Below are 17949 nucleotides of genomic sequence, written 5' to 3' on the forward strand. Positions count from 1 at the left end.
ATTTTTTATATATATATACACCTCTCCCTCCCCTCAGTTCAAACGAAAAAAATTTAGGCATAGGGTTATTTTTACGTAATATTCATATCCTAGTTCGTACTGTGAATAATTCCTCTGCTATAGCTGCTAATTTTCTTTAACATTTCAACAAATACTTGATTGGCAACAATGGTGAACGTTGCTGCAGGGAGTTTGAATTGCTCTAGTTCCTGCTTGCAATACACACGTAGATGGCACTGCGTCGGAATACACACCGATCGAGAAACGAAATTTTTCAGTCTGAATACACACTTTTCACACACAAACCGGCTGTATCCGTATAAACGAGCGGAGTCAAAAGAACTCGCGGGGGGACCCCTATAATGGTCCTGCACGCGTTAAAAGTAAAAAACTTTTCGAGCAACCACTAAAAAATTCTCGCTTTGCAAAAATTGCTCAGAGTGCTGCTCTGTAGCCGATCGACCTACAAAGATTGGCGGGTTCACCAACGCACACACACACACACACACACACACACACACACACACAAACAAACAGAAGGTACAAATCTTAGTAATGAAAGGAATCGAATCGGAGGAAATTTGATATAAAATGTTCATTAGTTTAGTGAAAAATATTCTCAAACTCGAATTAACAAATCATATTCATGATACGAAGTGAAGTATGTTGTATATAATTGATTTTTAATTATAAAGTGTCAGATTTGATTTGCGAGGAGCTAATACAGTAATGATAATTATATTAATAACCTTCAAAATGATACAAATGAAGAGGGGGAACATTTACATAATTACTCATACCTCTGTTGAAGAGATACCTTTGAGGCCATAATAAGCTTTTAGCTGTGCCTATATTGTAATTTACGAGCACGCTTTAAAGCTCTAATGCATGCCGTAAAATCATCGTTGATCACTGCGGAGGTATTTCGTTAAACAAGTCTCATTGGAAACTGTCTTTAAATTTGCTGTTGCATGCATCTCTCTATGAGATCGATTATATGCGTAAATTGACACATGTTTTTAAATTTTTGTTTAGTTTATATTATTTTAAGTTAAAAATCAGGCATTTTTATCACTTTCGCTGCCACAATCCTCGCTCTTCTCATCTCGTTATGATCTTTAAACTGAAATGAGTATTGATAAACGCAAGTTCGCTTTTAATGTTCTTAGTATCCACGGCTTCTTGAATACATTTGATTTCTTCGGGTTCAAACAGGCTCAGTATGTGAAGTGGAAATACATCTACCCCATATATATATATATATATATATATATATATATATATATATATATATATATATATATATATATATATATACAAATTAAAAATAGAATGCGCCAAGTATTTGTGAATAAAGAATAAATATACTCAGAGAAGTAAATTAACATTTCTGGCATAAGCATATAGTAAAACCTGACTAGTGAAATTGAACAGGACTAGTAAAAATTTCTCTTAAAGGTTTTTAAGTTAACGGAGATAGATCTATGCAAGAAAATAAATAATTGACATAGGGAGATAAAATAAAATGTTATACATACCCTATTAAATTACAGTATTTAGTTATGCTACAAATTCATACACATAAAACTTACAGTGAAAAAAAAAACCTACGTACGTTTTCCAAGGCCAAGACAAAAAGTAGATGCTATATCCTTTTCAGCGCTCCTCCCTCTACTTTTGGGTCCCTTTGATCTATTGTGTATATTATGCTCCTTGTTCCGTGTCTCTAGACCAGCCAGGGAAATAGCTATTGGTTTGGAAATTACTATATAAATTGCACTTCGTTCAAAAAGTTGCACGGTATCTAGGGCCTTATATGGCGCTAGACTATAGGTTAAATGTGTAGGGTAACAAGTAAATGAAGACCTTTACAGACAACGTAGTTCATATACCTAACCTCTCACAGAATGTCTAAAAATTTTCTAAACGCTGCATTTCGGAACTTGAAAATTTCCGTTAAAAAGTATATTTTAACATCCGTTGTTCGCAACACAGTTTCCGACTAATCAAGAAAATTTAACACTTTTTTTTTTTTAACCTTTAAATTCATGGGACCGTGAAATATTTCCGTTTATTAAGGGACCTTTTTACTGTATTAAAAGCCTGCATTCAAAACCTTATATTCTTGTTTAAAAGAAAATCAATCCACTTCAAATTACTTTTTGTATCCAATTATGTGTTAATCCTAGAATACTTTCTTCTAGCGTAACATTGTCCGTTTAAAACAGTAAGAATTTACAATGTATAATATTGATACTTTAAATGGAATAAACTGATTTGAGCGAGACATGGAGCATGAATGGGAAGAAGGTAAAGTAATCGAAAACATAACAGAAGACTTAGTAGGAAAGTTACGTTTCGAGAGCCTGAGGTGCAACACAAGCTTATATTTAAATAATCTCATAAACTCCTTAAAGGAAAACTCGGTAACTTATTTCAAACAGTAACTGCTGCGACAAGTTTTAGATTTTGTAAAGCAAATATTTTAATTAATTGTAGAGCATATTTTCCAAAGGGTTGTTCATTTCTTCCCGAAAAACTTTTTAAAAAGGTTTCTTTAGAATGATCTCTGTCGAGTATGCAAAAAAAAAAAAAAGGGTTGTTTCATACTTGTAGAACTCCTTACCAGACATGAAGCTGTTGTGAAAATTTAAGAAGGCCAAAAAATAGTGCGCTGCTGAAGTGTAAGCTTTTGCTATCGAACAAAATGGAAATGTCCTCTCCTGAAAACCAACATACTTAGTTTGAAAATATAACTTGTTTAGCACACACTTTGCAAAATATATTTTCTCCTTGAATTGTTAACGTCTCTCGACCTCAATCCATTGTTTCATAGGGTCCATTGTAGTGCTACATCTTCAAATTTCAGTTTTAACTAGCTCTCAGAATTTTTGTCCATTTTTATCCATAAAAAAAAATGTACCGTTTAAATAAATGACGGAAGGTCATTTCAAAATTTCGGCTACTTCGATCACCTGTCGTACGACATCTATAAATTCGAATTTTGAATAGGTTAGAATTTTGTCCGGTTTTTGAACATTGGTGAACCACGAAGATTTTTTTTTTTACAATTGAAATAAACGAGAGAGGGCCATTTAAAACTTTGGCAACATCAATCACCTGTAATGCGACATCTTCAAATTTTAACAAGCTTAGAATTTTGTCCAATTTTTTACATTCTTGAACCACCAACAAAAAGATACATACTATCCAAATGAACGAGGGAGGTTCATTTCAAAATTTGGCCACTTCGATCACCTGTAGTGAGACATCTTCAAACTCGAATTTTAATCAGCTCAGAATTTTGTTGAATATTGGAGCATTTTTTACCACCAGGAAAAATTTTTTGCACCATTCAAATAAATCAGGGACGGACATTTAAAAGTTTGGCCACTTCGTTCACCTGTAGTGAAACATTTCAAATTTGAATTTCAACTAGCTTGATGGTACAAAATTCTACAAAAAACAGTGAAAATTCTAAGCTAGTTAGAATTAGAAAGTGAAAAATGAAATGAAATTTTTCAGTTTTACGTCACACGGTTATGCCGGTTAGGCTAAAGGAGACGGTGATTATGAGAGATGAATGAAATGGTGGAATGAAGAAAGTGGGAGGAAACGGGAGAACCCCGAGAAAACCTACGCACACGGTGTTTGTCCACCATGAAGTTCTCTTGGCGGGAGCAGGGTTTGAACCTGGGAGCCCAAACAGCAGAGGTGAACGCTCTACCACTGAGCCACCGCGGCCCCTAGTTAGAATTTAAAGATGTTACACTACTGGTGAACCAAGTGGCCAAAATTTTGAAATGACCCTCCTTTGTTAATTTGAGCGTTCAAAATTTTTTCTTGGTGGTACAAAACTGTACAGAAAATGGACAAAATCCTGAGCTAATTAAAATTCGAATTTGAAAATGTCACACTACAGGTGATCGAAGTAGCCAAATTTTGCAATGACCTTCCTCGTTTATTTGGATGGTACAAAATGTTTTGTTTGTGGTACAAAGATTGGACAAAATTCTAAGCTTGTTAAAACGCGAATTTGAGCATGTCACACTGATCGATGTGGCCAAAATTTTGAAATGACCCTCCTTTGTTAATTTGAGCGTTCAAAATTTTTCTTGATGGTACAAAAATTGACAAAATCCTGAACTAATTAAAATTCGAGTTTGAAAATGTCACACTACAGGTGATCAAAGTAGCCAAATTTTGCAATGACCTTCCTCGTTTATTTGGATGGTACAAAATGTTTTGTTTGTGGTACAAGGATTGGACAAAATTCTAAGCTTGTTAAAACGCGAATTTGAGCATGTCACATTGATCGATGTGGCCAAAATTTCAAATGGCCCTCCCTCGTTTATTTCAATTTCACATAATTTTTCTTGGTGGTACTAAACATGTACTAAAATCTGACAAAATTATGAATTGTTTAAAATTCAGATTTTGAACATGTCGCACTACAGGTGTGAAGTAGCCAAATCCTGAAGTAGGCCTCCCTCGTTTATTTGAATGGTACAAAATTTTTCTTGGGCGAACAAAAATAGACGAAAATTGGATAAAATTGTGAACTAGTTAAATTTCAAATTTAAAGATCTCTCACGACAGCTGATCAAAGTGGACTAATTTTGAAATGGCCCTCCCTCTTTTACTTCAATCACAAAAATTTTTCTTAGGTGGACAAAAATTGGACAAAATTCTATGGTAGTTAAATTTCAGATTTAAAGATGTCGCACTACAGGTCATCAAAGTGGCCAAATTTTTAAATGGCCCTTCCTCGCTTATTTGAATTTTCAAAATTTTTCTTGAGAATAAAAATGAACGAAAATTGGACAAAATTGTGAGTTAGTTAAATTTTGAATTTGAAGGTCTCGAAGTACAGGCCATCAAAGTGGCCAAATTTTTAAATGGTCCTCCCTCGTTTACTTGAATTTTACCCAAAAAAATCTTGGGTGGAAAAAAATGAACAAAATTCTGACATAGTTAAATTTCAGATTTGAAGATGTCGCACTACAAGTAAATGGTCCCTGTTTCAGGAGATAATTTCTAGAACATTTTTCTTTCAGTATTTTTGTCCTGCCACAGCACCACATAATTTCAAATCCACACACATACACACACACACACAACGGTAGCAACTTTAACTTCCGAGATGGGTGACGTGAAAATTTTGTTGTAGATGATTTGACACCCTCTTCTATTTATATCTTCTATTTAAAAAAAAGTGTCAATTATACATCATTGACGGGAGGATGAATCACTCACCCCTTTCTTATTCTACTTCTACATAACCTTGGAAGATATTCGAAGCTGACAACAATGAACAATTTTAAGGTCTTGAGTCTTTTTATATTACGAACTTGGAATTCCATTTATGAGGAAAGTTATTGAGCATTAAAATTTATCAATTTGGTCGTTTCTTTAAATATGCTTTTATATGCAATAATAACATAAATATGCACTAACCTCCGAAATATGCAAATATATGCACTATAAAACCCTACTATTTTACCCCAAAACAGCTGAAACGAATTTCTGTTTAAAGAGCATATCAATATCACATCAGGAGAAAAACATGCAAATATGCAAAAATCTGAAGTCTACTCATGTCATACGTTGATATTGTAGTGAGTTCTGATGGAAGGGGGCGATTACGAAAATCGTGTAACAGTAATTGCACTACACAAGGTTGGGAAGACAGCTGGTGAGATTTTCAACCTCCAGAAACCCCTACAAATCAGGAAGAGATTCGTGTATCGCGCCATACAGCGATACACAGAGACTGGAACGGCAGCTGACCTGCCAGAGACTGGAGTGGCAGGCCATGAACGGTACGAACCCCGCAGGTCCAGAAAGCAGTCGCAGCTAGAATTCGAAGAAATCCTGTTCGAACACAAAGTGTGATGGCAGCTGAGATGAACATCAGCAAAAATTCCATGTCCCGTATGCTCAGGAGTGACCTACATCTACGGGCGTATAAAAGGCGGACTGGTCACTTTCAGACCCAAACATTAATGTCGCAGTGGGTCCTTAAATCAAAGAGACTGTTGCGGTGTTACGCCAACAATCTGCACAGAAAGATTCTGTTTACTGACGAAAAGGTGTTTACAATTGAGCAGGCCTACAACGCCCAAAATGACCGTGTGTATGCAACATCATCTGCTGCAGCTGCTGAGGCAACTCCAAGGGTTCAAAGGGTACATCATCCTGCCTCACTGATGGTTTGGTGGGGAGTGAGCTGCTAAGGCACAACCCAGCTGCATATTTGCGAACAATGTGTTAAAACAACTGCCAGTCTGTACCAAGACACAGTGCTATCACCTATAGTGAAACCACTGTCTGCTACCATGTTCCCTGGAGAAAGATGGACCTTCCAGCAGGATTCCGCTCCAGGCCACAAAGCGAAACCAACCCAGGAGTGGCTGGCACGGAACGTCCCCGACTTCATTTCTACCGCTGATTGGCCTTGTAGCAGCCCGGACCGTAACCCGTTGGACTTCAAACTTTAGGCAGTCCTTCAGGCAAAGGTCTCCCATAAACGGCGTTCATCTGTGGACAGTCTGAAACAATCCTTGACTCGACTAGTGAACAATTTTCCCATGGACGTGGTGCGTAATGCCATTGACCAGTGGCCGGACAGACTTCGTGCTTGCATCAAGGCCAAGGGGGGACATTCGAAAAATGATTCGTGCGTCAGGTGTACAACATATCAATGTAAAGACCAAAATAAGTTGCCTTGGTGTTAATAGTTTCTGTGTTATTCACATTCAAACTTGTGTCAATATTTATGTATAACTAGGTACACACATGTCCAAAATTATTGTCGCATGTCTATAAACATGTTGTTGTAGGAATATAATTTGATAACGAATTCGCCCAGTATTTCTTATAATGTTAGTATGTGTATAATCGGCAAAGACATGTATGTCGCAAATTTTATGTCAAAAGAACAGTAAATAAGAATAGAGATGCAAGGGCTCGGAAAAAAACCGGCTTTTTTGGAAAAAAACTCTGTTTTTTCTGCTTTGCTTTTTTGCTTGGGAAATTTTGGGCTTTTTTCAAAATACTGCTTTAAATTGATAAAACAGACTTTCTATCGCTTCTCTATAACACAAAAAATCATTTAATTAGTGGTTGATGCTGATAATAATATAAAACATCGAAAATAAACTATGAATTTTGAAAAAATATTTCAAACAATTTTTCTTCAACATATTTACATTATGAATTCCACAGGATTAACCAATGTATATAATAAGAATTTTTTAACCTCCTATATACAAAAGTAAGCAGAGTTGGAAAGAACCGTGGTTGTTTTTGAAAATGCCGAAAACCCGTTTTTGGGGGGATGTTTTAAACCAGGCTTTTTTGACTTAGATTTTTTGCTTTATGTATTTATATTACATATTCACAGAAATAAGTTTGTTTCGCCTTGATGTTATTATGCAACAGCGGGGTTATGCCGGAAGAACTCCCATAAGCTTAAAGAAGTGCGGTCAGTAAATTTCTTAAGTTGAGAATCTCCCGCCCTAGCCATTGGGAAATGTAAGATAATAACGGGAAAATCCTGTTATTGCTTTGCATGTAAAATTTAAAGGTCAACGTACCATAATCAGTACGCTAAAACTGAGATATTAAATTACAAATTTAGTACCGGTACGTAGATATCATTGAAAGTCCAATCCAAGCTAATGTTGGAAGCTACGTAGGCAATCGATAAATTATGCCAATTTCTATCAATATATTTAAGCAATATTGGCTTCTTTATAAAACAACACGCATTTAGGCATGCAGAAATATACAATTTGGTTTGTTTCGTATATTTAGGCTTAACATCCTTACGAAATACCAAGGTTATCAAGGAGAAGACTTTCGCTTAAACTGACATCCGAACCGCTACTTGGGTTACGCATGAAAGAAGGGTTGTGGTTCGACCGAGAATTGAACATGGGACACCTTGATTAAAAGGTGAAAGGGAAATAAAAATATTGCAGGTGGTTTGATATCTGGAAACGTCACCATGAATTTCACACGATTCGCATTTTTCATTCTTTTTATTTTTTTGGTTTAAACCAGTTATTAAAAAAAAAGTTGGTGTTAACCATCTAAACACTAAAAGTAAACACTTCTTTTTAAAGAATACACAAATAACTAGCAAAATAGTATGTAGTATTTTTACTTCAAAATATTCCATACCCTCTTTTTGAAACAAAATAAAATTAAAATACAACATAAGAGAAATACTTAGATTTATATGATACACTTAAAGGCTGAACATCTAGAGCTTTTGGTTCTGTATATTCTTGAAATTCTACAGTTAAATTTTATAGAACCACCATCACAGTTTACCGAATCCTCAAGTTTTCTGAATTTTTAACAAGAGGGATTCAACATATCATTACGGAACTCCCCCCCCCAATAAAAAATAAAGACTACGGAATATATTTAAGTTAAGCTAAATACAACTGCACAACAAACATGACTGAGTGATTAGCTTTTGAGCTTCTATCGGAAAGTCCGGGATTCAACCAGCATTCGACCATTCTGACAAAGCTTTTCTTAATTCCATCTGTGAATGTAGAAATAGTGGGTGTACTGTGAGTTGGGCGACTTCCTTCTTTATTGTTTTTAAATCGTTATTATTACTAATTACCAGCAGTGACGGTTTTTGCGAAGGTTAGGGGGGCGGTCTTTCGGACTGAAGCCCGTTCCCCAAAGTTACGGAATGTCTGCAACAAACGAAATATCTATTATTTATGCCTTTACTCATAAACTTTAAGCTCCCGTCAAATAAAAATTACGAATGTTTAAAAAAACTAAACATTAGTAAGAAACCCTTCCCAAAATACTTTTCTAAATCCGCCACTGATTCTCAGTATAAAATGATTTTTAAAGTTGTATCCGGAAGATTATTGCTAAACATATAAACGAAACGAAATATTAGTTATGCCTGTACTCATAAACTTCAAGCACTTCCCAAATAAAATTAGGACTTTTTAGGAAACGAAACAATCAGAAAAACCCCTCCTAAAGTACTTTTCTAAATCCGCTACTGATTATTTGTATAAATTGGTATTCAAGGTTGTGTCCGGAAAATTAATGCTAAATCACTTCACAGCTACAGTATAACAGAAATGTGGAAGTACGGTTTGACGGATATATTGAAAAACGTACGCTTTGACGGATAAATAGAAAAACGGGCAAGTTTAACTTTTGCGCTAGAAGCTAGAGTACTAAAAGCTCTTAGAAATGAAACACGGATGACAAACTAGAGAAGAAAAAAGATGTCGATAACGCAAAAGTTAAAATAAAGTTAAATAGCCTCTAAAATTACCCCCAAATACTACATTCTTCATGTTAGCTTTAATTCGTAAAACATGTGCTCCATCCATCTTGATGGTGAATTTCAGAGCGAAATATGACATTCAGGTCATGGAATTCTTACCTAACTATAGAATATACTATAAGAAAGCTATTTAGATAGAAAAATCATGAAGTTGAAAAAAGCCAAAATTTCCAAAATTCTCGTTTTTTCCCCAAAAAAGCCGGCTTTTTATGTGAAAAAAACCATCGATTCAAAAAAGCCGGCTTTTTTGCATCTCTAAATAAGAACAATAAAACGAAAACAAAACTTTCTTGTCCATATAGCAACATTTTGTTTTACTCTTTGTAATTTTCGTATTTATATTTCTTTTCCTATGAAATTTACCACAAGTATGCATTTCCCGATTATACGCATAGCATAAGTATTAAAAGTACCCTGCAAAATGATTATCCAATTATATTCTTACAAGAGGACAGTTATAGATATGCTACAATCATTTTAGACATGAGTGTACATATGCTTATATAATTTACATATGCTCATTTACACCCTCCATTCCAAAAGAAACCGAACTTTTGAAAACAAATAGTACCACTAGTGCCATCTGTTGTAATATTTTACCGGTAGATGGCGTAGTCCCTCATTGACAACTGGTATAAATGTCATGACATTTGGATGCACGGCAACAAAGTTATTGCGTTTCAACTGTCAGTGTGATGTGTACATCGGTCGGAAAATAAGTTTCAAACAACGAGCTGCAATTGAGTTTTGTGTTAAACTGGGTAAAACTTTTAGTGAAACGCACCAAATGCTACAAAATGCATATGGTGATGAGTGTCTATCCCGTACGCAAGTTGACGAGTGGTTCAGGCGATTCAAATCGGGTAGAGAGACGCTGGATGATGACGAAAGATCAGGCCGTCCTAGAACCGGATTATCGGAAGAAAACATCGAAAAAGTGCGTGAATTCATCAAACATAACAAAAAATCGTCGGTGAAAGTTATTGAAATGGAATTAGGCATTCCTCAAACAACCGCATACCGCATTTTGACCGAAGTTTTGGGCCTTTAGAAGGTTAATTGGCGGTTTGTACCACACAAACTCACCGAAGACCAAAACGTTGATCGAATTGCGCATTGCAAAGACATCGTTAAAAGTGCTCGGCAGGATCGAAACTTCTTGAAATCGATTGTAACTGGTGACGAGACGTGGTGTTTTGAATATGAGCCCGAAACAAAGCGGCAAAGTGCTGCATGGAGAGCGCCGGATGAAGGAACACCCAAAAAAAGTCGCTTGGTGAAGTCAAAAGTTAAGATGATGCTGATTTGTTTTTACGATTCAAAAGGAATTATCCACAAAGAATTTGTTCAGCCCGGCCAGACAGTCACTGGAGAGTTTTATTTGGGCGTCATGAAGCGTTTGCTGGCAAGAATTCGTCGTATTCGGCCCGAATATCGCGAAATCGGCAGTTGGACTCTTTTGGACGATAATGCACCATCACATCGTTCGCGACTTGTAACTGAATTTTTGGTCAAAAATCACATTATTCGGTTGCATCATCCGCCCTATTCACCAGATCTCGCTCCGTGCGATTTCTATCTGTTCCCGAAACTGCATTTGGCGATGAAAGGAAAGTGGCACGCATCGATTAATGCCATTGAGAAGGCGACGACCGCCGTCCTAAAGACCATTCCAATAAAGGACATGGAGAAGTCGTTTGACAACTTGTTGAAGTGTGCAAATATGTGTATCGATGCAGAAGGGGAATACATTGATTAATAAAAATGATTTATTCCAAAATGTACATTGCTTTTTTGTTTTTTAAAAACGTTCGGTTTCTTTTGGAATGGAGGGTGTATGCTTATATAATTTACTTTGAGCATTTCTGTTCGTCTTACGCACAAGCAAATAAATAATATTCTTATCCACAAATGTTTTATACGTATCAAAAGCTGGAAGATCACTTTTGTTGGCAGGATAATTTTCTGGATGATACACAGATTCTTCACTGCCGGCTAAAACAATGTCCATCTGAATATGACTACCATCAACGTCCAACCATTGATAATCTGCATCCCAAACTACACTCGCAGTTTCATTTTTTTTTTTTTTTTTTTACTTCTGATGTACGAATGTTTGTTACTTACCAATGTACGTACACTCATGTCCAAAATGATTGTTGCATATCTATAATTGTCTTCCTGGGGGAATATGATTTGATATTTATTTTGCAGGGTATTTTAATATTGCTACTATGTGTATAATCGGGAAATGCATACTTGTGGTAAATTTCATAGGAAAAGAATTATAAATACGAAAATTAGAATGAGTAAAACAAGATGTTGCTAAATGGACAAGAAAGTTTTATTTTCTTTTTATTGTTCTTATTTACTGCTCTTTTGACATGAAATTTGCCACATACATGTCTTTGCCGATTATACACATAATAACATTATAAAAATAACCGGGCAAATTCGTTATCAAATTATATTCCTACAACAAGATATTTATAGACATGCGACAATAATTTAGAACATGAGTGTACAGTCTGTGGTGGGCTTCTGAACTGTTTTCTAAGTGTAGTTCACCACTTACGTGAAACCTCATAGTGTAATTCTATGTCACAATTTTCACTATCAATATGCTTCTATTCGCTCCGACTCGTGAAGCTTGACCTAGATATACTGACTTCACCACCCAATAGAACGGGAGGGTGTGTTCCATTCGTCAACCCCCACCCATCAAATTTTGTCAGTGTCTTCTCTCGCGCTACACGGATAACATCTCCTGAGAGTAGTTTTGTCGGATTGGCGCCAAGTTTCGTTTTGTTAATTGTTTTTTATTAGATTATATTTTCGTTGTTACTATTCGTGTTATTGTTATCATTTTAGAATAATTGTTACACTGATTAGTGTTGTGGGATGTTATTATTGGTAAAAAAAAAATATTGGTAATATTTAATTGTTATATATAATATTCATTTACTATGTCTTGAAAGTTTGTCAACATTGTTGGTGAATTTCAGCTGTTTGACGTTTCCCCAAGTGTGCGCTCAGGAAGCGGCTCCACGAATTGTACCGAAGTTTTCCGATGTATCGGTGCTCAAGCAAAATATTTCTATGATTGGTTTAGAGCCCAAGCTTCACGACTCGGCGCTAGTACTTTTGATATAGTATTACCCGTCGCACGAGTCTGTGCATTTGTTTTGTAGTGGCGCTGCTGTTGTGTATATGTTTTGGTACTTGGCGAAGGTTTGGCGGGAGGGAAGGCAGAATGGTTTTCTGTATTCCTTTACAGAATAGCCAGAACGTCTTCCTATAAAGTAACATGCCTTTGTGCCTCAGATAGATTTTCCGCCGTCAAACACTCCGGTTTCCTTCATAGAGTATACCATGCATATCATTTCCCTATTTTATTCTCCTGCCGGCACCATCAACACAGAAGACAATTTTTGTTTATTTCTTCATCCCTCTTGAGACAGAGAAACACCACTTGTTCCCTCCATTTCTTCGCGCTAAAATCTTAACATTTGCCCCAGAAGCAGAGAATAATTAACACAAAATAAAGATATGCGATTTCCACAATTACGAAACAATTGAAGATAGATGGCAGCCATGGCTCAAGTATAATAGATTGTTCAGTGCCAATCTTGATAAAGGTAAATCTGTGATTACGTGCCAAACAAAAAAGGGTGTAGGCCTATACGTTAACTTTCTTTTGTGTACCACCGATGATACTCACGGCATATTAGCGATTCCGAAATGAGTATCACCGGTGATACTCATGGCAGCGAAGGTGTGACCATTGTAAGTATTTTACTCTGCACGTAATTTTTAGTAGTTTTGATAGGCAAAAGTTTAAAATGGATGATGAACTTTTTGATTCTGTTGCTGGTATGTATAGAAAAAAATCTAACCACCTACCTTCTTTAAAAGGACCATTCTGAGTACAATTGAATACTTGAACTGGGCGACGAAGTTCTTAAACAGTTAAACAAGATTTTGTCATTTATCTTATTTTCTTTCGCTTTTGGAAAGAGTACATACATAGCTTTCTGAAAAGAGTCGAATGGGCAAGATTTTTCTTGAATAAGTCTGACGGTTGACAGTAATTGTTATCCTTTTTGTAATTCTTTGTGTATGTTGCAAATACAGTAATATATATATATATATATATATATATATATATATATATATATATATATATATATATATATATATATATATATATATATATATATATATTTCGGCTACTTTGGTCTGTCCAGTAATTTGGTGTTTTTAACGTGCTCTATGATTTGGACACACCCTGACCATATTTGTGAGAATCCATATATATATATATATATATATATATATATATATATATATATATATATATATATATTTGTATACCTTTCGAGTCCTCGTCTGGAGACAAATTGCACTATGTGGCAACGTCGCAGATAAAGACAATAGATCTACCAATCTATCAAATAATTATATCGATTCTTTCCAGATAGCACCTAAAGTCGATATTGATTGACACTAGCATCACTTATTAGTGTAGCAATCGATTCAACTACTTGTATTCGTAGAGTAATGAAAATGGCCCCAAGTTAATCTGCGACGTTGCCGCATTGTTAAATTTTGAAACCCATAGCGGCTGATGAGGCCCCGGAGGGGATACCATTATATAACATTTTGGTCTGGAAAATAGTGCTTTGGGGTCTGTTAGCGCCATTTTTAGAACACCCGAGGGCATATATGATACTCATTGGGGCTAAATCTAGACTGTAGGGGGATGGGGCAGAACTTCCCAGCTTATTTCGCCCGGAGTTGTTATATTGGCCTTGTGAGGGCGGGCATTGTCATGGAGAATAATGACATTTCCAGACATCCCAGGTCTTTTCTTGCGAATGGACTTTCATACAGTACCACTCAACACCTCCAGAAAATCCACATGGATAACACCCTTCATGTCCCAGAAGACACTTGCCATTTATAACTAGCTCCCATCCTTCGCGAAACTGCTCACACCATTCGTACACTCTTGTCCGTGTAATCGTTTGTTCACCATACTGTGCTTTCAATCTTCTGAAAATCTCAGGTTTAACTTTCTCTCACACGAAATTTGATTACACACCGCTGCTCCACAGCCACAGACACACTGCTTGCCGCCATGTTTTCTGCAGCTGCTGCGCATGCGCCAAATAAGTCATGCCGGGCGCTAGTTACTCGAGAAGGAATACATTACGTCACACGCAAGTTTCATCGGCCGGCTATTCATCGGTTATTTACGTACGAAAATCCCAGTCAACCTTGAACGACCCTTGTACAATATGCCTAAAAACTCAGGACCATGCTCTCGTATCATAAAAATTATAGTAACTCATTATTCCCATTACTTAAGACAAGGTTTAGTATAAGCAGGCAACACAAAAACTGTAAGAGACATTTCTCACGACTAAAAAAAGAAAGTTATCGAACTTGACTATGCTAACCCTTTGTATCAATGTTACTTGTGTCCGTAGAGTTAAGGAGAGTTTCTCTTCGAAAAGGGATGATGATACGTTGATATATACATTTTGCTTGAGATGTTGGATAAATTCATAGCTAACAAAACATGAAACATGCTAATCAAAGCAGCGAACGAAGTAGTTCTTGTGTATGTTACTGTTACATTCAAACTTATTCTAGATTTTCTTCTTGTTCTGTGTCTAATTTGTGTTATGTGTATGAAATTTCCCATTATGCTGCGAAATAGTTCCTACTTAGAATTACGAATCTGTACCACACGTCTCCCGAAGCCTTTGAAGTTTCATTTCTGTAAAAGCTTTCTTAAAAAAACTGTAGCCTAGTGGCAGAACACTCAGTTGTGATGGGAAGGATCTGTGGTTCTTAGACCAAATAATTTTGAGTTAAAAGACTTCAGACTGAATTTATTTACAATTTTTCATTCCACCAGCATTTTATCATCCTTCTCTTTTGCCTACAGAACATAATCATCTTATGTTAACTAACATTTTATTTTCCGTTTCGTTTGTAGCGCTAACATTTCTTGTCAGTGCCAAGGCAATACATGAAGTATGTACCAGGAACTTCTAGGATTTAAATCACACAAATTTCCAGCGGAAAAGGAACATTGGTATTCCATACTAACACGAAAATCGTAACTCTAAACCTCAAGAGAAACTTTCTTATCCTTGCCTTCGAGAATAGGTTAAGATTTATCATTCTCTGGTTTCACGTTTAAATTTGTGGTAATTATAGCTTTTACAAGTTATTCAGGGTTAGTACAGTGGATTCAGTGTAAGAGTAATACTTGAAAAATAAATAAAATAAAGTAAAAGAAGGAAGATTTGTTTTGGTTTTGTTTTTAAAAATTGCTGTACATTCCGAACGTATTTCGGTCACGAAATGTTATAGTGTATGATTAAGAAATCACTGTAAGAATGCATTGCATAAATTGTAGAATAAAGTATCAATTTCTTTTAAACTCTATTTCTAAGTTTTGCTCCAAGCAAAAAGGGGAAAACAAAGTTAGCCATTTCATTTCTCTTTCTTTCTTTAATAATCTTCCAGATAGGTTATGAAAAGGCGATTTGCAATGAGACCAGTAATGTCAACAATAATATCAATGAAATACGGAAAGGAAGTCGGACAGAACCAAAATTTGAAGGTACTATCACAGCATTCTTCTGGTGGAGCTAAGGGGGGAATGAGAAACTTCAATCAAGATTAACGTCACCAGTTTGATAAATTGGACATCCCGATTTTCAAGCCGAAACTCTATTACCCAATGCCTGCCCGAAAAGAGTTTTAAAATTCGTCTGATAGAAATTAAATAAGATCATAAATAGTTTTGTTTATATCAGGTAGTCGAAAAAGTAGTGAGCCTTTTGTGCAAGAGATAACGTTAGTATTCTAAATTGCAAAATATGTGAGTCGCAACGGGTCAGGACTAATGCCAATCGATAGCTAACAGTTGAAACTAGTACAAGAAGTTTTGGGATTCGTATAATCAGACTGTAGTGACCGCCCAAGCCCTCAAGGGGAACTGGGCCCGGAGCGGTACCACCAGTAGGAATTTTTAGTGTTTGATATTAATAACACTACTTCTGTCACTTGCGTGGAAGGTAAAAGCTCGTCGAATAGTCGCTTCCTCAATCTCACAATTGGTTACGAGGTTCGTAAGGCAATACAAACGTGGCAAACACAATAAAAATGATTTAGATGTTTTCTCTAAGGGTCACACCGATAGCATTGTTCTGAACAAGGAGCGGTGTGATTTATGATTCTAAGGTTAGAGACTAAGGCCTAAACAGTATGTCAGTCGTTCAATCTGAGAGCGGCGCAGTAAAAGATCGAACCTGGGCGGAAGACATAACACAAGATGACGAAAAGGATACTTAGAAATTACTTGCCCGCCATGTTATCACATTATACACCTTTATAGTAAATTAACCCATAATAAATTAATAGAAATAAAGTGGGCCACTCGGGTGGCGATAGGAGACACCTCCAGATCTCGTACAACAAAGGAGTGGAGTTCAAACATCCCAATATCACTAGTTACATCAAAAGGAGGCGGACGAAACAACAATGTATGAGTGCGCCTTCGCCATAAATGAGAGGGTTCAAGCAAATGGACAATTGAGGATGTAAGGTAATTGAATAACCAAACAGTTAGATCAAAAGAACATTATCAACATAATTAATTAAATTAAAAGGCTTAAGAATTATTAATTTACACATCAAATAATAGACCAATTGAGGAAGCGACTCCCCTTAATCATTTACAAAATTAGATCACAACCACAAGATTAATGAACGCACGGATAGGATGACGGTAAGGATAAGATGGAAATCAATATTTCGAACACATGATCTACGTTAAGAGGCACTTTCCTACCAAAGCCCTTCTAAACTATTCACTGATGACACACAACACAAACTGCGAATCGAATCACAACACTATTATCGTAGACGAAATTAACACACACTAACAGTCGATTCTTGAAGGAGACTGGCAGTGATTATTAGTAGCTCGAGCGGATTGGCTAAAAGATGTTTAGTTCTTACCTGTAGGTGGATGCGGAGGAGACGTCAATTGCATGCGTCTTAGTCGAGACAGGATGTCGGTGTAACTTACCCAGGTGATGTCTGTTGATGGTGAAAAATATCCCCGGAAGTCAACAGGACTCTGAAACACTAGACAGCTTGCAGAAACAACTCACATGACGGCCCACCAGAAGGTGGCTTATCACGTAATTCGCAGCGTGCAATACAAGGTGGAGGCATTACCAATCAAGTAATTACGATGAGGTTTCGGATTTTGATGTGGTCTGTCTGAGCAATGAAGACGTTAACAACAAAGCGGATGTGTTGCAGAAAGATTTATTAAAGAGTCCAATTTCTTTACAGGCCACAATTACAGGAGTGTTCTAAAACAGCTAATAAGTCACAGAATAAGGTCAAAGTTCACAGGTTACCATAGATCAGTTAATTTATGCATAGGTGTGGCATTCTGGTAGAATCAAAGTCGACATAGTGGAGCTTGTTAGAAGCGCACAAAGAATCGGTGCGAAGATAATTCACTTAATTTGCGATAGTTCAGAATGCTTAGAGCGATAAGAAACAAAGTAAAACGG

The 17949-nt window shown here is 36.3% G+C and overlaps 1 long non-coding RNA gene across 1 annotated transcript in view; it reads left to right on the plus strand.

Annotated features, from left to right (window-relative positions):
- The window catches only part of LOC145676569 (uncharacterized), a 245540-nt gene extending 228106 nt beyond the window's left edge, over positions 1 to 17434 (plus strand). The window contains exon 3 of the long non-coding RNA XR_014129409.1: positions 15345 to 17434. This is a non-coding gene — a long non-coding RNA (uncharacterized LOC145676569). The remainder of the gene's footprint in view (positions 1 to 15344) is intronic.
- Positions 17435 to 17949: the final 515 nt, after the last annotated feature.

Source organism: Thermobia domestica, chromosome 2 (genome assembly GCF_964235325.1).
Source record: "Thermobia domestica chromosome 2, izTheDome1.hap1.1, whole genome shotgun sequence".
NCBI lineage: Eukaryota > Metazoa > Arthropoda > Insecta > Zygentoma > Lepismatidae > Thermobia > Thermobia domestica.